Genomic DNA, 25707 nt, shown 5'->3' on the forward strand with positions numbered 1-25707 from the left:
AGCTAAATGTTTTTGGTGACTCCATGTTGATTGTTAAGCAAATGGTTGGTGTATGGGCCTGTAAAAATGACAAATTGTATGTTAAGATGAGGGAAGCAAAGGCCTTGTTGAAGGGTTTTAAAGAAGTTCGAGTGCACTTTGTACCTAGAGATCAAAATCGAGAAGCAGATGCCTTAGCAGGTGAAGAACTACAAACTCTCATAGTAGGTGCTATCCTTGTGAAAAGTCCTTTATACCAGGGAAAGGAGGAGCTGCATGATTTACTTTACTTTCTTGAGCATTGTGAAGCACCCTCTGGTATGAGTAAAAGTGAACGTAGGTGGTTGGCAAAAAAGGCTACCAGCTATAGCTTAGTGAATGAGGACTTGTATTGTAGAGGGAAAGATGTTGTCTTAAGGAGAGTTCCTACATCCCAAGAGATAAAGGATATCTTGTTTAGTTGTCATGAAGGTGTGTGTGGTGGCCACTTTGCACAAGAGATTACTAGCAGAAAGATTTTACAAGCAAGGTTCACGTGGCCAAGCCTCCATCGAGATGTACAACATTGGTGCCGCACATGTGAGGTTTGCCAAAAAGCTGGACCAAGGCGTCTTACCCATGAAAATCAGCATCCAATCAAAACCTATGGGCCATTTGAAAAATGGGGGATAGATGCAATAGGGCCACTACCTTGCACTCAATCAGGGAAGGAATACATCATTATGGGGGTGGAGTACATGACCAGATGGGCAGAAGCTCGTCCCACAAAGCGCATCACAGCCAAGGACGTGAGTGATTTCATTTTTGAATGCCTTTGTTGCCGTTTTGGCACACCTTTGGAGATCTCTCGGATAGGGGACCAGGATTTCGAGCTGATTTAGTCGGGCAATTGATGAGCAAGTTAAAAATAAAGCGCAGGCACTCTACACCATACTACCCTCAGTGCAATGGTCTTGTGGAAAAGGTAAATGGTCTTATATGTAAAATCATCACTAAGCAAGTGCATTTACATCCTAAGGCATGGGACAAACACCTAGATGCAGCACTTTGGGCCTACAGAACATCCTTTAAAACATCCTTGGGGTATACACCTTTTCACTTGGTTTACGGGCAAGAGACACTATTGCCTATAGAAGTGGAGCTAGCGAGCCTCCGAGTTCTAAAAGCACATCAAGAGGATAGTCAAGAGAAGCAGGTGGAAGGAAGAATCATCGATTTGGAGAGGTTAGGGCTAGATTGAGAGTCAACAGTGAAGTAATATGCAGCCCAGGCAGAGAAGAAACGAAAGAAGTTCAATCGCAACCTTGTCAAGAAAGGTATCAAGGAAGGTTCTTTAGTGCTCAGATACGACAATCGCTTTGATCGCAGGAAGGATGGTAAGTTCTTGCTTAAGTGGGAAGGCCCTTTTGTAGTGATACAGAGGTTCTCAAATGGTAGTTACCAACTAGGTGACCTAGATGGTAAGGTACATCAGACCCCGGTAAATGGTTGGCGATTGAAGGCCTACCAATGTCGTCTTTCACGGCCATATGCTGGTGAAATCAATGCTAAGAATGGTTCAGAGGAGAGCTCATCATATTCGAGCTCCAACTAAGGTAACAATCATGTACATAGTCGTTTCAAAAAAAAAAAAAAAAAAAACAAAAAAAAACAGAAAAAAAGGAAAAAAAGAGAAGAAAAAAAGAGAATGCTACCAGTGAAAGCGGATATTGACAATGGATGGGGTATGGCTTTCAAGGGTCTAGGAGACCAGTTGTTAGTCATGGATGGATACAATTATTCATCAGAAAGGACTAAACAGGGTGCATCAGCCAAGAAAGCAGTAACATGGCAAATTCAATTGGTACCAGGTGGGTAAGTATTCAAGAGAACCCTATTGTAGCACAACCTACAGCTAGAGGCATCAAATACCTCTAGCTTAAGGGGGAGGGCTATATGATGCATAGTTTTTAGGACCCCTTCTGAAGATGCAATAAAAGCACAGTCAGTTGTTGGGGAGATGAGGATACTCTAGTCCAAGGGATCTCGAAAGAGAAGAAAAATCTACTTCACAAGCACCAGAGAGTAAAAGTGCCATGGACAGAAGATACGTGGGAACGAGCTCTTATGCATGCCTACAACCTATATCTTACAGAATAGCCCATTCTAGGTGTGAATTTCTAGTGAAATTTACACGAGGATGTTCGTGTAGACTCACAGCACAGCATACTCCGTTTTCACTTTTTTATCGACAGTAAATATTTTTTACCACAGTAAATATTTTTTACCTACAGTAAATATTTTTCACCTACATGGTAAATACAAATCACTTTTTACCTACAGTAACTTTTTTTACCCATGGTAAATATTTTTTACTGCACCATAAGTATTTGGTAGGTAACAGTTCACTGTTACTAGAAGCAGTGATTGGGCATCAACAATGCAGAAAAGGGGAAAATCTTATGGTAAAGGTGAGTCAACAGGGATAAAGACTTTTGGGTTGAAAAGAGACATGCTGATTTTTTCAAAGAACACATGTCAAAAGAAGCCATGGTTGAGGATTTTTTGAGAATTTGATATTCAGGAGGACCCAGCTGCCACCTCCCCCCCGCAGGTCCCCCCCTGACATGTGCAGAACCTCCAGTTTCAACAGCCACCTTACCTGCTCTTAAATGCTGGTCAAGGCCTTATCCCCATGTGTCACAATCAGAAAAATCAGCATTTACCCTCCCCTCTCACATCACTCTAGAGAATATCTTGATGGTGACATATCAGGTGACCTCAATCTGTTGACCACCCTAAGCAAAAAGTAACCCCAACAGCGGATTTAAGCATGTTTATTCCTAATCCTAAACCCTCTCAGAAACCTATATAAGGAGGCCTTCTCTCACTCAAAACCAACACTTCACCCCCTTCACCAAGCAATGAAGCTATGAGGACATTGCTCACAACGAGGAGCTATGGATGGAGCTCTACTCTCTCTCCCTCTCTCTCTCTCCCTCTAGTATGCTACATTACTAGCCCTAAAACCTAAATAAGGAGTCTTCTCTCATGCTCCATGGCCACCATCCTCGCCATCATTCTCTAAGGTATTGATGTGTTTCTAGTAGGATCATACCTACTTGCTGGGTTGATTGTTTTCGACAAGGGATTATGCCATCCTTGGCTTGCTTCTCTATATCCTTGTTATGTATGATCAGATGCCGTTGTATTGTTAAGCTGATGTCTTGTGTATATATATGCTACATAAGGTCCCTAAGCTTCGTTTCTATGTGTTTTGCCATATGTTTTGATGCCATCATAATGCCAGAAGTCTCACTTGCCTATGTGCACTATGTGTGAGGTCCCTAAACCTCTTAATTTAGGGTGGTGCCCCCTTTGTTTTGTTCTTTGCTTGTTTGTATGAGGCGTGGTTTGTGGAGTGTGCACGAGTACAGAGGCCACCCGATTGCACTGCTCTTTTTCCCGCTATCAATACACAAACAAACAAACAGAAATACAACACACACACACACACACAAACACACAAATATAATATACACACACACACATACACAAATACAACACACACAGAGCCCCTCTCTCTCTCTCTCTCTCTCTCTCTCTCTCTCTCTCTCTCTCTCTCTCTCTCTCTCTCTCTCTCTCTCTCTCTCTCTCTCTCTCTACTAAAGGCGCGCGTAGACAGGCACTTCCGGTTTTTATGTCTCTTTGCGCGCCTTTAGTAATGTGCATCCATGAGTGAGAGACATGGAGTGTATCCACGATTGTGTGTGTGTTTGTCTGTGTATGTGTGTGTGTTATAGAGAGCGGAAGAAAAAGTGTAGAGACTGGGGAGAAAGAGAGAGAGAGAGTCTTTCTGTACCCTTATACTAATCGCGCGCAGAGGTGTATTTTGGGGTCAAAACATGTTTCACGCGCGCCGTTAGTAATGGGAGTCTCTCACTCTCTCTCTTTAAATATGCTAGGCTTTAGAAAGAGAGAGAGAGAGAGAGAGAGAGAGAGAGAGAGAGAGAGAGAGAGACTCCTCTATTTTTATACAGTGAAATGGCTAGAACAAAGACCGCTGCAAGGAAGGCAGGCAAGGGACCAGGATTAGCAGTTAAGGCAAATAGCAGATCTGCAACCCCAAAGAAGAGACCTGGAAAACCAAATAAAATTTTGAAAGGTCCAAGGGTGAAGAAGTTACAGAGCTGCATGGGACTTTTCAGAGAAATCAGAAAGGCACAGAAATGTGTAGATTTGTGCATACCAAAGCTGCCCTTTCAGAGGATGGTGAGGTCCATATGTGAAGAAGCTACCTGGGGCACTAAAAGGTGGAAGGTGGTGGCATTGATGGTTCTACAAGAAGCAGCAGAGGACTTCCTACTCGAGTACTTCAGTGACATGACCATTGTAGCAACCCATGTCCACAGGGTGACTGTAATGGACAAAGATAGTGAGACACTTAAAAGGATAAGGTGGAGGTATGACAAACTAATGGTCCCCAATGTCTGCAGGGATAAGAAAATGAGGGAAATTTTGTTATACCCCCCTCAGCTATTGCCACAACTCACAGTTGTAGATGTCATACATGATGTGAATACAAGGGCAAGGGCAGAGACGGTTGCTTGCCAAACAGAAGACATGAGGGAAGCAAAGCTTAAGGAGAAAGCAAAAGTAGCAGTGGAGTCCCACAAACAAACACCCTGTCCATAGAGGCAAGCAATAAAGAAACTCTACTTTCAATGAAGGATGGTTTGCTTGCAGAGATACCATTTGTAGATGGAGCCAGAAAGCTGGCTCTAGAAAAAGTGGACATTGATTTATTGCTGAATCCAGATGCTCAGATCTCAGACACAATTATGTATGCTTGTCTTAAGTAAGTGTTACTATCTTGCTAACTTTGAAAACTCAGATCATAGGTTTACTAACTCAGGTATACTCGCTGCAGCTTAATTCAACTCCCACCGCACACCCACACGGAGGTGTTTCTTCTTGATCCACAAATGTCAGTGATTATTAGACAGAAGAACAGTCCATCTGGGACCTTTGAGAGTTGGTTTCTCCACTGTGCTATGCTGGAAGTAATTGTCATCATCTTTTCATATGAGAACAACCATCACTGGAGTCTCATATGCCTTGATGTTGACCAACCAGCAGTGTGGGTGTTCAATTCAATAAAAGGAACCCACCCTGAAATTAGGCTGTAAGTGTTATGTATCAGAAAGTGTTTCTTATAGATATCCATGTAAATTTGAAGCCTCAAGCTAACATCTTGATACTGCTTTGTGCAGTTGTATAAAGAGGTTGTTGCTTGCTTATGGCAAGCTATATGGAAGGTATGAACTATACAAGGCCCCAATCAAAGATGTACCTGTCCCAAATCAAACCGATGGAAATTTTTGCGGCTGGAGATGTCTTCTCCATGCAGAATATGTCCTGCAAAGCTACTTTGCATTAAAACCTTTCATGACTAAGGTAACCATTTGGCAATGCATTCAGTCAGTTTTGGTTTTCTTTATACAAGACTTCTCACCATGTGTTCTTTCAATTTTGCAGAGTGCTTTAAAAAACTACACATATGATTATTTGCAAAGATACCGCGTAAGTCTAATACAACACCTGCTTACTATGTCGAGCCCCAGAGAACCTGAAGATAGCGGCTTGGACGACCGCACAATTGATATGACAATACATGACGTGCCACCATGACAAACCCCTGCATCAGATATAGTGGAATCACAACGGGCCGAGGGGGTCATATCAGCCGAAGATGAAAGAGCCGAGGATGAAGAAAGGTCAAATGAGCATATGGAAGGTGCTAGTGTACAACCAGAGGGGCTTATGGAGGAGACAATGAAAGAGCCAAGTAAGCCAGTGAAGGAGCCAAAAGAGCCTATGGATGAAACCCTAGATGAGGAAAGCAAGCCTACGAATGAGCAAAATGATATGGATGAGGAAAGCAGGCATACGGATGAGCCCAAGGTTATGGATGATGCAAGCCGACCAACAGAGGCAGAGGAAAAGACCTTGGAGGAAACCTTGAATGAGGCAGAAAGAGCCATGGAGGAGACCCTTGATGAAGATGTGAATGATGACTATGAAGATGTGAATGATGAATCTAAAGCAGAGGAGAGCAACAACGACAACAACACTACAGAGACCCAGTATGGACCCTTGCTACCTGTAGATACGGTTGTTCCGGTAATGTCTATTCAAGCATGGCAAAATATGTTCAGCTTCTAACTACTTATATGTACTTGTCAACTTTTACAGAGGTTAATTATCTTAGACTTCAATGGATTGCTGCTGATGCGCGTGTCTCTGGGTGACACAGAACCCTTTGAGGATTTGCAAACATTTCGGATGGGAACCTATCGAGTCGTGGTTTGTCCAGGAACCAAAGAATTTATTCAGTTTCTTCTTCCGCGCTTCAGAGTTGCCATATGGTCTTCAATGCAAAGGCAAAACTTGTCGCCACTAGTTACAATAGTTTGAGGTGTATGCGGCGCTCACACCTAAGATTTTGCCTTTTTGTATGATCAAAGAAAATGTGTTACCGTCGAGGTCCACTTCCACCCTCAAAAACCACATTTACCTCTTTTGTACAAACCGTTTAGCCAAATCGAGGTACCCTTTGATGCAACTAATACACTACTAATTGATGATACTCTTGAAAAGGGAGAACTAAATCCACCGAGAACAACTATCTCACCACCTTCTTTCGAGGGGCATTCATTTGATTTTTACCTTGAAGACATTCTGATTCCATACTTACAGAAATTGTATCTCAGTCCATTGTTCACGGACGAGTTTGTACTTTCTAATGAATTAAGATGACTCTTCTATCATGTCTTTGTCTTGTCTAACATTGAGAGAGAGAGAGAGAGAGAGAGAGAGAGAGAGAGAGATTTGACATGCTAAAGAAATGTATTTCAAGAACACTTATATTCACAGGGCACAATTGACAAATGAGATCAAAAAACTTCATGTATTGAAATTCATTCGTATACACTTGGGTTCACATTGAATCTCTATTACATTGAAACTATTTCAACCCGACCATCCAGCTCTTTGCACAAAATATCTTTTTCTCTTCACCACATCAGCTTACGGCCAGCTAGGAAAAAGGAAAAATCTGAAAGGTCCATGTCCATTGACTCTTCAATTATGTCATGCCGCAACTGCAGAAGACTGCATAGCTCCCTTATTGTAACCACCAACATTAGGCCATGCTCTTGATCAATCACTTCCACATCCATAGCAGGATTATCTTCCAAACCTGCAGAAACTTGGTCCATAGGAATGTACTTACTTTTGAGCATTTGTGATCGCATATACCAAAAGAGACTAACAGTGATTGGCTTGTAATCATGTACTTGACAACTAGAGTGTCAAGCGCGACCTTGCACCGTATGTCAGTCTCTTCCTTTACATACTATCCTCTTTCAAGAAGTTTGTCATAGGATGACTGCTGAAATGACTTGCACATGAACATAGTTTTCGTAACACGGATATTGTAGCTATGAAACAACTCTATGAACAGTGCAGCAGGACAAAAGTTTGCAATTATAACCATTTTGGTGGGAATAGAGCTACGTAGAGACCTCTGTATATCCTTGTAGAGCTTACTTCACATTGCCTCCACCATTGTTTCCTCGGGAACTGGCCAGTCCACAGTGTTCCAATCGGTTGGTAGAGGCAGTTTCACCAACATGCCATTCTTATTCCCTGAGCTGAGTTGGTAGAAGTGGTCATAGAAAAATATTCCTTCATCAGCCAGGCTTTTGCTGCTCCTCTCTGAATACTGTAGAGAACCATTGTGGGCATGAACAACAAGGAAGAGGCCTATTATACACTCCACAGGCTCCCATTGCTCATAAGAAGAGGGATAAACATCTGCAAAATATATAACAAGAGTTAAACTAAGAGTATCAATAAGTAAAAATGACAAATCTAATGTAGTTGAGCTGTGAAGAATGGACACATTGCTCATAAGAAGAGGGATAAACGTTGCAAAATATATAAGAAAAGTTATAATGAGAGTATTAATAAGTGAAATGACAAATCAAATGAAGTTCAGATGTCAAGAGTACTTACAATTGCAACGTGGCTGATGCCTTCTATGCTGAGCGGTAAACATTGATACCACTAGATCTCTTGGGTCTTCTTGGTTGCATGAGGACCCATGAACCTTTGTTTATACTTTGTCCAACCCATTGGTTCTCTGCACTTATTGAAGTTGATATTGTAATCGAGGATATGATACTACTTGGCCTTCTAGGCAAAGTACAGCTATTGGTTGTTGGTGTGAGAGACAGTAAACACCTAGAGCTTCTTGGGCGAGAAGACGTGGAAGCCATAGCTCTGAGAGAAAATCTTTAGTGGAGGGAGATTCACTTTGAAAGCATTCTAATGGAGGGAAAGTGTTTTAGAATTCCATATCTTGTGCGGGCTTAATGGTCACCCTCTAGTACGTTAATGACCATAAGAGAATATCAGCAGTGGGACCACTGGCAAGCACCTAGCAGCTCGGTAAAAGCAAGGAAGTTATGATGCCACAATCCTAGATTCGTGAAAGTTTTTAGGCTATTTTCCTATTTTTTGAGTCTTTCCACGTACTTTCCTACGTAACGTAGCCCTCCTGCTCATTGGACGCGCTCTATTTTTCTCTCTCTTCATATGGCCCTCCAAATGACCTCCGAAATTTCCTAATGAGATCAGCCTCCAAGTGGGAGATTGTTAAGTATAGAGTCTGATTTACCCCTTGTAATTTTTTGTATTAAAATTGCACATTTGTAAGGTCCCCGTTATGAGGAGAAGCCGTCCCGTGAAGAAAAATCACTCGCCGGAAACCAAAATTTTCACGATCATATTATGGCCGGATCGCGATTGAAAAGTTGTTGGAAAACGGTCGGTCGTTTGGCTAGTTCCCGGTGGTGGTCGGTGGCCGATTTTAAAGGCGGACTTGTCTTCTCAAGGACGGCCACACATGGATGGATTGGAGGGTCCAATTTGGACTTATCAACACAAGGGCGGCTACACACGGCTGTCTCTCATGAGAGAGGGCAACCCTTTTGGCCTATAAAAGAAGGCCTCTTCTACACACAAAAACGGATTGTGAAGCATTATGGTGCATTGTGAAGTTGATGTGAGGTGGTGAGAGTGAAGCAAGGCGGGAGCTCCAAAAGGGTATAATCCCTTTGTAACTTACTTCTTGTTTGAATTACTAAAGCCATTGAGTGGCTGATTTCTCGTGGACGTAGCGTAGCTGTGTGATCTCTCTATCTCTACTCTATAAGCTCTCGTGTGAGAAAAGTATCTCTCTCCATTAAGTAATCTAATCAATTATCTACTTAGCTACGTCTATTTTCTAACAGCAGTCACAAAATTGTCTCTAAACTGGCTTCTTTATCCTACTACATGAGTGCTAAGTCCTAGCTAGATATCATGTTTTCGCCAAAAAGAACCACCACCACTTCTTTCACCTTTGATCCTCTCTCCAACCCTCACCTCTACTCATATGTGGCAAGTTATCATTGCCAGTCCATTGCCCTCTAATAGTTTGTAGGATCCTCTCTCTCTCTCTCTCTCTCTCTCTCTCTCTCTCTCTCTCTCTCTCTCTGCAATTGGGGAGAGCTATTCGATAATTCAGAGTGAGAGACTATAGGATTGGGGGTAGAGAGAGAGAGAGTTCTCTCTGCGATTGGGGAGAGCTATTCAATAATATCAAAGTGAGAGACTATAGGATTGGGGGTAGAGAGAGAGAGTGTTCACCGAGAGAGAGAGAGAGAGAGAGAGAGAGAGTGTTCACCGAGAGAGAGTCTGTGAGTTATCAAATAGCTCTCCCTCTCTATCTGTTAACAGATGTGCCGCCCCAGCCAAACTCCCCACCTGACAATGTCTTCCGCCTGGATCGGCACGCGAGCGCGCCTTAAGACCAGAAGCAGGGACAGAGCCCCGCCTCCACCTCACGGAGTACATAAAATAACGTTAAAGTAGTGGTATTTCACTTGCGCCAAAGGCTCCCACTTATTCTACACCTCTCAAGTCATTTCACAAAGTCAGACTAGAGTCAAGCTCAATAGGGTCTTCTTTCCCCGCTGATTTTTCCAAGCCCATTCCCTTGGCTGTGGTTTTGCTAGATAGTAGATAGGGATAGTGGGAATCTTGTTAATCCATTCATGTGCGTCACTAATTATATGATGAGGCATTTGGCTACCTTAAGAGAGTCATAGTTACTCCCGCTGTTTACCCGCGCTTGGTTGAATTTCTTCACTTTGACATTCAGAGCACTGGGCAGAAATCACATTGCGTCAACATCCGTGGGGACCATCGCAATGCTTTCTTTTAATTAAACAATCGGATTCCCCTTGTCCGTACCAGTTCTGAGACGGCTGTTCATTGCCTAGGGAGGGCCGCCCCGCGAGGGGCGACGCTATGGCCGTCGGCCAGTGGGCACACGGAGGCACGCCCTCGTCACTGGGGCAGCTCGGGCAGACCCCCAACAGCCTCTGATGTCAGACCGCAGACCCCTAGACCCAGTCCTCAGAGACAATCCTTTTTCCGAAGTTACGGATCCGTTTTGCCGACTTCCCTTACCTACATTGTTCTATCAACCAGACGCCATTTACCTTGGAGACCTGATGTGGTTATGAGTACAAGCGGGCGTGATCGGCATTCGCTCCTCCAGATTTTCACGGGCCGCCGGGGGCGCACCGGACACCGCGAGACGTGCGGTGCTTTACCAGCCGCCGCTAGACCCTATCTCCGGGTGATCCGATTTCAGGGTGGGTGGGCTGTTAAAAAGAAAAGAGAACTCTTCGCGAGGCCCCCGTCGGCGTCTCTGGATTCGGTCACGTTGCCGTCCACCGCCACGTCCCGGTTCGAGAATATAAACCCGATTCCCTTTCGCTGAATGGCGCACATTGCACCCTTGACACAGGGTTGCCCCATCTCTTAGGATCGATTAACCCATGTCCAATTGTTGTTCACTTGGAACCTTTCTCCACTTCTTTCTTCAAAGTTATGATTTGAATATTTGCTACTACCACCAAGATCTGCACTGGGGGCCATTTCACTCGGGCCCACGCCCGGAGCTGCGCCGCGACCCCCACGCCCTCCTACTCATCAGAGCCTCGCACTCGCCCCGATGGCCGGGTATAGGTCACGCGCTTCAGCGCCATCCATTTTTGGGGCTAGTTGATTCGGCAGGTGAGTTGTTACAGACTCCTTAGCGAATTTCGACTTCCATGACCACCATCCTGCTGTCTTAATCAATCAACACCCTATGTGGGATCTAGGTTAGCGTGCAGTTCGGCATCGCAACCCGGCTTTCGGTTCATCCAGCATCGCCAGTTTTTCTTACCAAAAATGGTCCACTTGGAGCTCGCATTCCGCATCGGGGTTCAATAGTGCAACCACGGTCGCTTACCTATTTAAAGTTTGAGAATAGGTCGAGGGTGTTTCACCCCCGATGCCTCTAATCATTCGCTTTACCTAATAAAACTGCGAAGAGCTCCAGTTATCCTAAGGGAAACTTTGGAGGAAACCAGCTACTAGATGGTTCGATTAGTCTTTCGTCCCTATACCCAAGTCTGACGCACGATTTGCACGTCAGTATCACTACGAGCCTCCACGAGAGTTTCCTCTGGCTTCACCCTACTCAGGCATAGTTCACCATCTTTCGGGTCCTAGCAGGTACGCTCCCACTCAAACCTTTCAAGAGAGTTTCCTCTGGCTTCGCCCTACTCAGGCATAGTTCAAACCTTTCGGGTCCCAGCAGGTACGCTCCCACTCAAACCTTTCAGGTTACTTGCACCTCCGTGGGTTTTTCACCAACCGGCTCGCGCACATGTTACTCCTTGGTCCTTGTTTCAAGATGGGTCAGATGGAAAGCCTAGAGCGCCAGCGTCTCGAGCGCGCAGGTGCGTAAAGCCCGCCACGAGTGGCGCGTGCTTCGTGTCTTGGCTGGCGCGACGGCATCGGCGGGCCGACGAAAGCCCGCTCTTGTCTCGCTGCACCAGCCTATGACGACTAGCGCCCCACGTCGAGTGATCGCCGTTCCGCATCCGATCAGGATGCACCCGTGGCCTCCATTCACTTCCCTCCCAGCAATTTCAAGCACTTTTTAACTCTCTTTTCAAAGTCCTTTTCATCTTTCCCTTCTGACTTGTTCGCTATCTGTCTCTTGCTCGTATTTAGCCTTGGATGGAATCTACCACCCACTTAAGGCTGCATTTCCAAACAGACCGACTCATCGACGGCGCCTCGTGGAGCGACAGAGTCCGAGCTTGACAGGGCTCTCACCCTCTCTGACGCCCCTTTCCAGGGGACTTGGGCCCGATCCATCGCAGAGGACGGCTCTCCAGACTATAGTTGGCAGGGCAAGGCCGCGTGATTCTCAAGCTGGGCTCTTTTCGGTTCGCTCGCCGCTACCAGGGAAATCCTAGTTAGTTTCTTTTCCTCCACTTAGTGATAAGCTTAAATTCAGCGAGTAGCCTTGCTTGATCTGAGGTCCGTGCGTTCGTTTTTGGGCCTCGACGGGAGGGGGGACGAGCGCTCGTCCCCTCCCCCCTGCTCCTCGGCCACTAAGCCCTTTCTCGACACAGCAGCACCGGCCACGCCCCGACCGTAGAAGCCGATCCCTGCAGAGGGCGTACCTTGTACTCGAGGAGCGTAACCACCTTGCGGTGGGGGTCATCGCACGGTGCCATCGATTCATTTCAGTCGATTGCGGCGACGCGCTCGCCCCTCGGCCATTGCCCCCACGAGGGTGGGCGACGCATCGGGGGAGGCACGCTCAGACGGCCATCTCCGCCGCACCCCCCCGCCATTCCGGGAGCGGAATAGGGGGGAGGTGTCGACGTGGGGATCGTGTGGACGCTCATGAAGACATGCCTTTGGACGAGCCGCGGACGCAAGTTGCGTTCAAAGACTCGATGATTCGCGAAATTCTGCAATTCACACTACGTATCTCATTTTGTTGCGTTCTTCATTGTTGCAAGAGCCAAGATATCCGTTGCTGAGAGTCGTTTGCTTTACGTGATTCGCGGCCCACGGAGGGAGCCACCCCAGTCCAAGATTTTGTTTAGCTATCTGCGTCCCCCCTCGGGCCCCCCTTCCCACCTACGGTGCGCGGAGGGGGAGGGGCAGAAAGGTTGATCGAGCGGCCCCATGCCTCGCGGCATGGAGGAGGGGAGCCGCCCGCGCAGCGGGGCGAAGGGAAAGCATCCCTGCTCGGTGCCTCGTTGCACGGCCGACGGATGGCCACGGCCCCGGCGCCTTGCCCAGTGTGTCCCGACTGCGGCACGGGGGCGAGGCGGGGGTGGCCATGCCTCCGGGCGTGGCCCCTCACGTACGTCACGGTTTACGTCGTTCTAATGGGATGTGTGTCAATGATCCTTCCGGAGGTTCACCTACGGAAACCTTGTTACGAATTCTCCTTCCTCTAATGATAAGGCTTAATGAACTTCTCACAACGTCGCCGGCGGTGAACCGCCTGCGTCGTCGCGATCAGAAAACTTCACCGGACCATTCAATCGGTAGGAGCGACGAGCGGTGTGTACAAAGGGCAAGGATGTAGTCAACACGAGCTGATGACTCGCGCTTACTAGGAATTCCTCGTTGAAGATCAATAATTGCAATGATCTATCCCCATCATGATGAAATTTCAAAAGATTACCTGGGCCGATATCTCGTTGAGTTCATCTGTGTAGCACGCATGCGGCCCAGAACATCTAAGGGCAGCACAGACCTTTTATTGCCTTAAACTTCCATGGCCTAGACGGCCATAGTCCCTCTAAGAAGTTGGCCACAAAGAGGATCCTTCGTGTAACTAGTTAGCAGGCTCAGGTCTCGTTCGTTAACGGAATTAACCAGACAAATCACTCCACCAACTAAGAATGGCCATGCACCACCACCCATAGAATCAAGAAAGAGCTCTCAATCTGTCAATCCTTACTATTTCTTGACCTGGTAAGTTTCCTCCTACTGAGTCAAATTAAGCCGTAGGCTCCACTCCTGGTGGTGCCTCTCCGTCAATTCCTTTAAGTTTCACCCTAGTGACCGTACTCCCCCCGGAACCCAAAAACTTTGATTTCTCATAAGGTGATGGCGGAGTCATGAAAGTAACATCCGCCAATCCCTAGTCGGCATCGTTTATGGTTGAGACTAGGACGGTATCTGATCGTCTTCAAGCCCCCAACTTTCATTCTTGATGAATGAAAACATCCTTGGCAAACTCTTTTGCAATGGTTCGTCTTTCATAAATCCCAAAATTTCACCTCTGACAATGAAATATGAATGCCCCCAACTGTCCCTATTGATCATTTCTTTGGCCCTGAAGATCAACACAATAGGTCCAGAGTCCTATCGCGTTATTCCATGCTAATGTATTCAGAGCATAGGCTTGCTTTGAGCACTCTAATTTTTTCAAAGTAACATCACCGAATCCGCGTCTCTGCCAATTAAGGCTAGGAGCGCATCCCCGACAGAAAGGGCAGAGCGACCAGTGCACACCAAAAGAGGGGAACCGCTCGCCCCGCCCCGAGATCCAACTACGAGCTTTTTAACTGCAACAACTTAAATATATACGCTATTGGAGCTCGAATTACTGTGGCTGATGGCACCAAACTTTCCCTCCAATGGATCCTCGTTAAGGGATTTACATTGTACTCATTCGAATTACCTGACTTGAAAAAGCCTAGTATTGTTATTTATTGTCACTACCTCCCTGTGTCGGGATTAAGTTGCGCGCCTGCTGCCTTCCTTGGATGTGGTAGCCGTTTCTGAGGCTCCCTCTCCGGAATCGAACCCTAATTCTCCGTCACCTGTCACTACCATGGTAGGACTCTATCCTACCATCAAAAGTTGATAGGGCAGAAATTTGAATGAAGCATCGCCGGCGCCAAGGCCGTGCGATTCATTGAGTTATCATGATTCACTGCATTACGGGGCAAGCCCGCATCGGCCTTTTATCTAATAAATGCATCCCTTCCATAAGTCGGGATTTTGTGCACGTATTAGCTCTAGAATTACTACAGTTATCCGAGTAGCAAGGTACCATCAAAGAAACTATAATTGATTTAATGAGCCATTCACAGTTCCACAGTACAAAAGAGTTTATACTTATATATGCATGGCTTAATCTTCGAGACAAGCATATGGCTACTGGCACGATCAACCAAGTAGCTATCATTGGTCACAAGAGCGGCCAATCACACCCGCGTGTTCGGGACATCGCCGCTTCTTGGCGGTTTGGATGCGGGGCACCTCCGTCGGCACAACGGCACTGGGGTTAACCCTAGACCGGGGGGGGAGAAGGGGGGATTGATCGCGTGGGGCCATGTCAAGGTCGCACGCGATGGCACGGCTGAACCCGCCCCAATGTAGGAGGGCCGCAGGGTGGGCCATTGTTCGACGGCGCATGCCCGCCAACCCCCAGAGAGGGTTGCAGCCGAGGCCACGGGCAAGGAGGCACCACCGCACAGAGTCCCTGTCCACCAGAAAATACTACCTGCCAATGCTCGGCCATCCAACACTGGGCAAAGCAACCGGACGAAAGCACGCCATTCGACACGTACGCCCTAAGGCCGAAAACATTATGGGGGGACAGGGTCCTGGGCACCCGACAACCGAAGGCCGGCTCACCTTCCCGTGGATGTGGCTCCGCCTCCCGGCACCGGGCCGCCGGTGCTGCAGCGCTTCCAACGTTGTTCGTATCGTCTTGCATGCAACATCCCGAGGTTGGGCCCCGGCGAGGGACGGCGGCCGTCATAGAAGCAACGTCGCTGGCTTGTACCAAGCATCTCCCCATCGAGGAAAACGCACCACACCGGCCGGGAACAAAGCCCATCGGCTCGGCGGCGGCCCGTATCATGTCTAGGCACACGGGTTTGGGACCTTCCATATCGATACAAGCTACACGTAGGTCGCGGTGGGGAAAATTCCTGCCGCGTTCCTTGATCACACTGCGGCTCGGGCGGGAGCTCACCGTCATAGGTGCCCTGACCCTTGACACGGTCCGCCGTCACTCATCTCCTACCTAGCCCCATCGGCCACCCTCGAGCGGGCCGACCCCACGAGACCCGAAAACGGCCCAGAGGTAGCCAAGCCCATCGACGGAAGGTAGCCTTGGCACTCGCCCAAGGGGGGGATTGCATGCCAACGTCACAAGAAGGACGTCTCCACCGTGACGTGGCCAGTAGTGTCGACGTGGTCGACGGGGTGCATGGACGCACAGGCGTGGCCGATGGGTACGATGTAGGAGCCACCGCGACTCCACCATTACTTGGCCAGTAGCATCGACGGGGTCGACGGTGTGCATGGATGCGTGAGCTGGTAGCACCGACGGGGCCGACGGTGTGCTCGGGTCAGGTTGACGGGATGGCACATGCCGATGCGTGCTTGACGAGCCAGTAGCGCGGACGGGACCGACGGTGTGCTCAGGACGTTTGACAGGACGGCACGTGCCGACGTGTCCTGGATGGAGATGGTAGCACGGACGGGGGCGATGGTGTGCTCGGGACGCATTGATGGGAGAGCATGTGCCCACGGGTGCTCGACGAAGCCGGTAGCGCGGACGAGGTCGACGGTGTGCTCGAGACGCGTTGACGGGATGACACATGCCGATGGATGCTCGACGGGTCCGGCTATGTGCACGTACGAGTTGACGGGATGATGCGGACCGACAGGTACGATGAAGGAGCCACCGACAATTCCACGGTGATGTGGCCGGTAGCGCCAACAGGGTTGACATTGTGCATGGACACATTGACGTAGCCGGTAGCACGGACGTGGCCAATGGTGTGCTCGGGACGCGTTGATGGGACGGCAGGTGCCCACGGATGCTTGACGGGACCCATAGCGCCGATAGGGGTGCCGGTGTGCATGGACTTGTTGACGAGACGGAGTGGGCTGACGAGTGCTTGACGGAGTCGGTAGCACCGACGGGGCCAATGGGTGTGCACGGACGCGCTGACCGAACGGGTGTGCACGGACGCGTTGATTGGACGGCGCGGGCCGACAGGTGCTTGACAAAGCCACTAGCGTCAACGGGGCCGACGGTGTGTTTGAGACACGTTGATGCGACGGCAGGTGCCCACGGATGCTTCACGGATCCGATAGCGTCGACAGGGGCGAAGGTGTGCGTGGACGCGTTGACGAGACGGAGCGGGCCAACGGGTGCTTGAGTGGGACGGATGGTGTGCTAGGGACGCATTGACTGGATGGCACGTGCCGATGGGTGCTTGATAGAGCCGGTAGCACCGACGTGGCGGACGGTGTGCATGGACGCGTTGAAGGGATGGCGCAGGCCGACGGGTGCGCTGAAGGTGCCACCCACGACTCCTCCGTGATGTGGCCAATAGCGGCGACGGGGCCGAAGGACGTGTTAACGAGACGGTTCGGGCCGACGAGTGCAATGAGAGAGCCACCTGTGACTCTATCATGACATGGACAATATCACCGACGGGGCCGACGGACGCGTTAATGGGACGGTGCGGCCGACGAGTGCGATGAGGGAGCCATCTGTGACTCCACAGTGACGTGGCCGATAGCGCCGACGGGTCGACGGTGTGCATGGACGCATTGATGGGACGGAGTGGACCGATGGGTGCTTGACGGAGCCAATAGCACCAAAGAAGCTGACGGGATGCTTGAGATGCGTTGCCAGGGGGGAGAGGTTCTTTTGGACCAAACGCAACATGGCAAAAGGATAGGTGCAATACCAGGACTTCCTGGGAGGTAAACCATCCCCGTACTATTCTGGCCCAAGCACCCTTAACTGTAGAGTTCTCATGGAATCCGGTGTATTGGCGGGCCCGATCACAAGAGAGGGGGGGGGGGGGGGGGGGTTCTTTTGGGCCAAATGCAACATGACAAAAGGAAGGGTGCGGGTGCAGCACCAGGACTTCCCAGGAGGTCACCCATCCCAGTATTGTTCTGGCCCAAGCGCGCTTAACTTCAGAATTCTAATGGGGTCCGATGTATTAGCGTTGGTCACCACATTCACTGAGGTCAAACCACGCATACTTATACGTTTGTATGTACATGTCTTTGTGTGTGTATATGTGTGGCCGCCGACCCGCATCGTCTGAATGTGGAGACGGAGCCATCGATGACATCGTGACTCGACACGGTTTACGTCGGTAGGTGCGACCGCGAAGGGACTGACGGGCCATGTGCGGTTCTGACAACGGGACAGCGAGAGGAACCAGGACAACTAACGGCCATGAATATCATCTATATCTTCAACATCAAAGATAAGGGATCAGCGGACCTACCAACCTATCTGTTTAGGATTGTTATAACAACAACTTTGTTATAATGACTCCTGAGGAGGTAGAACAAACCAAATACCAAGGGTATTCCATACGGGATTGGATATTAGGACAAGGACCAAAAACAATTACAAGAGATGAACACCATGAGAGATCATCCGAGAGTAACGTGAAGAAACCAAAAACCACCTCATCACGTAGAAAACCGGGTGACGCTAAGGCGAGTCCAGGGCTACATGAGTCACTATTTCCAACAAACTGGTTTGAAGGACTCGGAACAGGACCAACTGCCAAGAGACCGGGAGTTAAACCAAACAGACGCGTTAGACCAGCTGATTTTCAGAAATGGATCAGAAAATACAGTGGATCAGGGGATCCATACGACCACTTAGCAAGCTTTAAGCAAGTGCTAAGAGCAGAGCGTATATTCGATTTCCATACTCAAGTTGAGGGGTTTGGAATGACATGAGAAGGAAAAGCATTGACATGGTTCCAAAACATTTCACCAAGGTCAATCATGGACTTGAACACATTAGCTCAGGGATTTGTAGCTGCGTGTTCCAAAACGGGGATCAAACATAATACGATACAGCTTTAAACAGAAACATGGTGAGTCTGTTAGGGATTGTGCAACTCGAATGAAACAATACATTGCCAGATACCCAGAGCTAGAGATAGCTGCAGAAGAACGACTTGTATCTTTTTTTCTGGAGGGATTGCTAAACAAAGAGCTTTATGCTATACTCTTTAGTAAAAAGCATACAACCCTAGAAGCGTGTGTGTCGGATGCTATTGACTTAGGAGACAATTATGAAATTTTCAGCGAAGAAGATGTCCCTAAGGATAACCAAAGCGAGAAAACAATATCCACTAAACCAGCACAAGTGGGAACGCTGCTGCAACACCACTCTTATCCCATAGAAGGTATGCTTAAAAGGATGAATGACATGATGAACAACATGCAAAAAACACCTATGAGAGGACCAGGACAATGGATGCCTTAACAAGGACAACCAATTAGGCCACAAAAATGGTGTGCAATCGAGGGTAAATGGACCAACAATAAGACCCACGAGTGCTACTTCATACCAAAGTATGATGGGAATGTCCAGTATGTGCCCACGAGGCCACAAGGACAACCCATGTACAGATATCAACCTAATATGGCCCAAGCTCAAAGACCACCAATGGGTATAGAAAGACCTCAACTTGTGTTGGGACAACAACCTCCGTATCCATAACATAATGCAGTGCCTGTAAAGTACATGCACTCTGAAGGAGTCATAGATGAACAAGCATTGGTGCCTGTTACACCCTATGTAGAGCCTAGTCCATCTACAATAATGGTAGAAGGAGATTGGTATAATCCACATCCACCACCAATGAAAGAAACCATGACTTATGCTCCACCAGAGCTCGCACCAATGTATTATGTAGCTGATCAAGGTATCAGACCTCCCATGGTAAGACCCATGATGAAGCCAAGAACAGGAAACTGTCATAATTGTGGTGCTGATGATCATTGGAAAAATGAATGTCTAGAGCGTGACAAAAAACTCAAACCAATTGAAGCCTATTGCATACAATGTTGCAAAAAGGGAGGACACTTTCTGGAAGATTGTCCTAAAAATCCTTTGAGCAAGGGTAAAACCGTAGTAAACGTAATCCAAGTGATACCTAGTAGCTCATTAAAGAGAACCGATTGTTCCAATAAGGTAATCACTAGAGCCAAGGCCAAGAAAAAGAAACACAACTCCTCTGATGATTCAAAAAATACTAAAGTTTCCTCTCAAAGAATCAAAGGAGCAGAGGCAAAAGATATGAGATGAGAAAACAAAAACAACGGGTTGAAATCAAGGAGAAAGCAAAGAAGCTATTCCAAGAAAAGTTGAAAGAAACTGGAAGTGAGTTTAAAGAAACAACCGTGAAATCTGGAGGATCCATTCTGATTGATAAATTTTTTGAGCCTATTAATGCCGCCTTGGAACCCTACCAAGCAAGACTTAAAGCAGGCCAAAACATAGAAAACAAGTTGAAAAACTATCCTTCTCCAGACATGGAAGCAGCTAAGCTGGAAGCTTATCAAAATTTGGTAAGAATCACGTAGAAAATGCTGAAAAAACAAAAACCCAAGCTTGAAAGTATCGCAAAACCTAAAGAGCTTGTGGTAAGAGACACTACAGAAAAATCCAAGGTGACAGCAGAACCCCTCCTTGAAACAAAAGAACCAGAGTTTATAGTGCCTGATAGCGAAGATGCCTTAGACGCAATTCCATTCATAGAGGAAGACTGGCCAGGACACTTATGGGAAAAAGTGAGAGAGATCAATAATGGGAGCCTAAGTCTGAAGTCAGCTCCTATAGAGGAATTCTGGTTGGATAACTTACCTTCTAATATGAATGTGGATTTACAATCCTTGTACGGGGATTGCGGATCGGAAGCTTCAGGAATGTCGAAACCATTGACCTTGAAAACATTACCTTCTTACTTGGGAGATAAGGAAGATGAATCCATCGTGTGTAAGACCACTCAAGTAAAAAGAGCTGAACAGACCCTAGAAGTAGACAACATTCATTCAATCATGTCTACACCCATCCAATGCACTCTTATCTTGGGAGAACTGTTAAAACTCAGACCATACTTATGGAATGATCTATAGAAAACCCTAGAGAAGGTGGGGATAACTGGGTTAATCTCAAAATTTTTGGAAAAACTGAAAAATGAAATGGACAACAAAGAGATTTGATATGTTCCCATGAACAAAGTCAGAGAATATTATGAAGGAGAAGAACACCACCCTCCCAATGAAATATAATGACATTGGAACCATGGAAATACTGGATAGCGGAGCTGGCATAGCCATAGCCACTAAAGTAGTATGGGAATCCTGGGGACAACCAGCCCCATTAGACAAACTCGAATGAAATTGCAGTTGGCTGATGGCCACATTGAAAGACCATTACGGCTGCTTAAAAAGGTGATAGTCAATTCCTATGGAGTTCAATATCAACACACTTTTGCCATAGTAGACTTTGGGAAAAAACTCAACTATGAAATCATATTGGGAAGACCTTTCATGCAACAGGTACAACTTATCCAAGATTGGGAAAACAATTATCTGTACTTGAAGCAAGTGGAATCTATAACAAGAGTAAATCTAAAATATCACTTATAGAGATGTCTTGAAAACACCCATCCAAGAGTTTGATTCAGTCTCTTCGGCTGAAACTAAACTCCTATCCTGGTTAAACAAAGACACTCCTATTTGGATGTGCGGAGCTTCAGAAAACGAAAGTTTAAGACGAGAAGAATGTATCCTACAAAGGGACTGCACAGACGAAGCCTATGTACCTGAACCCTTTCTAGAGCATTTGTTTGAGCCATTCAAGTGGACTCAAATTTTAGCGACAATGGATGTATGTGTGAATATGTCTATGCCTACTCAATTTTCAATGAGGATGCCTATGACATAATTCCCATCCAAATGATTTCAATCATCAACATTGAAGAAGAAGACGAGGAACCCAAAGACTTAACGAAAGCTCAGCAAGTCTTTTCAGACCTCTATTATGATGCAACTGATGAGTTAGATGAACACTCAGCTACCTCAGAAGGTTCGGGGTCAGAAAAAGAGCATATGAGAGCTAAGCTACTCTTAAAAGGAGGGGAGGAAAATTTTTTTGACTTTCCAAACCGAGACACTAGAATTGTGAAAACACAACCTATGCCATCAGTCTCCAGTAAAACACAATTCCTGATGCAGATAGATGCTAATGATTGTGTCAAGGACAAAATAACTGGCAGATATCATTCAAACAAAAACTCAAAAATGTCTCAAACATCGAGAAAGACAAGGAAGGGTACTCAAGCAAACCCACAGGATAAGAAACCACTCATGACACGAGTCGAGCGGAAAAAGAAATATCAAGAGTTGAAAAAAGCTTTAAAGGAGATATACACAACCGAAATGGAAACCACGGAAGAGGATGGTAAGGATGTAATGCATGTTCTATCTCATTACACAAAGTATACTCTCCAAGATTGAAAAATTATAGTCGAACAACCTGTTAGGGAACTACGAAAACAGGGCGAGTCTTACGAAGGACCTTAAAACGCTAAAAGAATAGACTTAGCTGAACCATGAGAAGAGCTTAGACCTGCTTACATTGCAAATGATCTAACAGAAGAATAAGAAAAGCTTTTGCTGAGCTTGTTAAAGGAATACCGAGATATCTTCTCTTGGTCTTATAAGGATCTCAAGGGTGTTGATCCAGAAATCTATCACCATACCATACCCATGAGAGATGATGCGAACCAAGTAGACAGAGACCATACACGTATAACGAAACATTTGCCAGGAAGATAAAAGAAGATATTGAAAAACTAAAGGAAGTCGAATTCATTTATGAAATTGAACACACAGATTGGGTGTCTCCAATTGTGGTAGTACCCCAGAAGAATGAAAAATTACGAGTGTGTGTTAATCTCAAAAAGGTGAATGCAGCTACCATTAGAGACAACTTTCCTCTTCCAGTAACTGAGCATGTTTTAGAACGAATTGCAAGCAAAGAAGCTTACAGCTTCTTAGACGGCTTTTCAAGATAGAATCAAATTTTGGTTGATCCAAAAGATCAGCATAAAACTGCTTTTGCAACAGAATGGGATATATTTTCCTATCGGGTTATGTCGTTTAGGTTAACTAATGCTCCAACCATGTTTCAACGGTTGATGAGCCATGCTTTCAGAAATTCGATGCCCAATCCAAAATCTCTTGCTTCTTCAACTCTCGCTATTTCACCTTCACAATCTTCGCTCTGATGCCATTGTTGGGAGAAGAGGAGGAGATCGACCGCTTAAGCTATTCAACACATGCTCCCAAACATCACCATCAACCTTTCCACCTCTTTTCCCAATTTCCAAGCGCACACACACACACCTAGACTATGGCACACACACACACACAGTGAACATAGAATTGACATAGACATGCTTGTAAGAGAGTGTAAGAGATGTGTAAGGGATGGAAACTACATTAGAGAGTACACAACAAAATAACCATAGCATAAGAGAGTAGAGAGGAGAATCTGCAAGAGAAAGGCCTAAATCTAGCCCCAAACTCCACGGAACCTCTCTTGTGGAGTTGGTATTTAATATATTACTTTTGAGTTTAAGGTGCCAAAAATTGAGGCCCCTCTTTTTACAACCACTTCACTTTTGTAAATGAGTGAAGCTCATTAGTTCTTGCATGACCCATAAGGGAAGTTCCCACTACAAATATTTACAAAGCCATAGTGGCTTATTGAAATGAGATTCTAAAATACTGTGCAATTATAAAATGGCCAAGAGTAATTGCCGGCGCCTCTTCATCAACTCCCCGCATTCCACTCTACACATCATAAACTCAATTAGAAAATAAATAGACAGCACATAATTAACCATTATGCCAGCTATCCCAATTGCAGCTAACCACTACAACAGGAGGGTGCCCAGTCTCGTAACATTTTCTTAACACTAGTTTGATACCAAAATAGGACACTTTAAGTGTCCTTTTTTAACAAATTTAAATTAAATGCTACTTGCATTAGACGGTTTATTTAAGAAAACCCTCTTGATATGCTTAAATATGTTAGCTAGAGGGTCTTTTAAAAAATATAAGCTTGCATTTTTTAATCTCTCATGATCAAGAACTATACTCATCAAGTTGACCTTCGTAAGACTGCGATTGACGCTTTGAAGAAATCATCTTTATAAGCTCAAGAAAAAATAAAGAGACCTTGTAGAAAATATTAGGTGACTCTTCCACAATTTTGCTATAGATGATTGAACGTTAGATGTGGAAAAAATTGACTTTGGAGTATATAAAATAATGGAAAGTTCCATGTGTTTGATACAGTCATTTCAAGCATATCATTATATGCAAAGAAAAATATGTTTTTGATGTATTTGTGAGTTTTAGAAAGTGATACATTGGTTGCCCTTTCCATTGAGCACTCAAGGTGGCAAGTGGAAGGGCTTTGATATGCAACAATTATTGGATCATTTTAAATATTCACTGCATAAGAGAAAACTTTCATATTTTCATTCTTGAGACATAAGCATTCAAAACCTCAAATAATATCAAACTTTCTATGTAGATAAACTAATTGTATCAAAGTACGTGGTACATACACTATTGGGGTGTCTAAAACCTTGGTTTCAATGTTATTATGGAGAACTCAAGATTTTCAAGAGTTTTTGCACGATAAATAATTCAAGATAGAGTTCAAGCAATGAGATCTAATTGAGTTAGGGAGCCCAAAAAATACGTATTTTCTTGAAACGTATAAAGTCATTTGTAGTTTTCAAATTGCAGTAGAATAGTACCAATTTCATAAGGGGACCTTTGGAAGACCAAAATTATGCTCTTATTCAGCACATGCTCAAGTATGAAATTATGTCTATAGCTTGCATATGACTTGAAAACTTATCTTTAAAGTGTATTCCATTGTTATGTAACACTAAGTGTTAACACTTGGCTTTTATAAACATAAAAAAGGACATCTCTACAAAAATATATAATACCATTATGATTTTTTTGGCAAAACATCTTGAAATTTTACTAAAATTTATGTCTTAGAACTTCTCAGAATTCTCTCCATACAGATTGTATTTTGATATGGAGAAAAATCCAATGTTTTCTTTCCCTCATAACCAATCTATGGTAGAAGAAAGGTCTAAAAAACTTCTTTCTAGCTTGACAAATAAATTGCCAATACTTGGTAGAAAAACACGACACTTTAGTGTCTCAAGACACTTAAGTGTCCAATTACAGAACTAGAGTTAAGCAACACATTCCCAAGTTTAAGAAAAAGAGAAACGGACTGTTTGTCATTGAAGATGTATCTCCAAATGGAGCAGTAAAATTGTCCACCCTAGATGGTGAACCAATGGCTAATTGGATTAGTGGATGTCGTTTAAAGAAATACAATTTGCCACTAACCAATGAATTGCTAAAAAGAATGCATGCAGCCAAGCAAAGGAAGAGTAAACAACATCACGTTATTGATGAAGCCCAAGAGGAAGGCCGGCTTCAAGTACTTAAGCGGAAAGCTGCTCTCAAGAATCAACAGATATCGATTCCCATCAACACCTTGGAAATAGATGACTGACAATGGGAATTACCTAAAGATGCAGTTTCAACAGATGATGATTGGTTAGATGGAATGGACCTGCGCATCAAGGTACAACTCAACAATCATAGCACCAATGTTTTGGTTGACACACGAGCTAGAGTAAATGCAATAAGTTATTCCACGTACAAAAAGGCAACAAGTCAAGCATTGATAGCAGGAAAGCGACAATCAAAGGATACAACAAGAACCCAACTCCAACATTGGGAGTAGTCAACTTGAACGTGATAGTACTTGGATGTTCATGTTTTCATCAATTTGTATACTTACCAGATGAACACATGAATGAGATGATGAGTCTTGGAATTTCTTGGATGTGA

General features: G+C 45.6%; 2 non-coding genes and 1 pseudogene across 2 annotated transcripts; all 3 read right to left on the bottom strand.

Annotated features, from left to right (window-relative positions):
• Positions 1 to 10554: 10554 nt before the first annotated feature.
• On the bottom strand, positions 10555 to 12434 carry LOC147440664 (25S ribosomal RNA; annotated as a pseudogene).
• A 383-nt stretch (positions 12435 to 12817) lies between these two features.
• On the bottom strand, positions 12818 to 12970 carry LOC147440665 (5.8S ribosomal RNA). Its single transcript, XR_015184410.1, has one exon. It is a non-coding gene; the product is annotated as a 5.8S ribosomal RNA (ribosomal RNA).
• Positions 12971 to 13332: 362 nt separating this feature from the next.
• Positions 13333 to 15128, bottom strand: LOC147440666 (18S ribosomal RNA). Its single transcript, XR_015184413.1, has one exon. It is a non-coding gene; the product is annotated as an 18S ribosomal RNA (ribosomal RNA).
• Between the last annotated feature and the right edge of the window lie 10579 nt (positions 15129 to 25707).

Source organism: Adiantum capillus-veneris, chromosome 15 (genome assembly GCF_014529385.1).
Source record: "Adiantum capillus-veneris isolate H3 chromosome 15, ASM1452938v2, whole genome shotgun sequence".
Lineage (NCBI taxonomy): Eukaryota > Viridiplantae > Streptophyta > Polypodiopsida > Polypodiales > Pteridaceae > Adiantum > Adiantum capillus-veneris.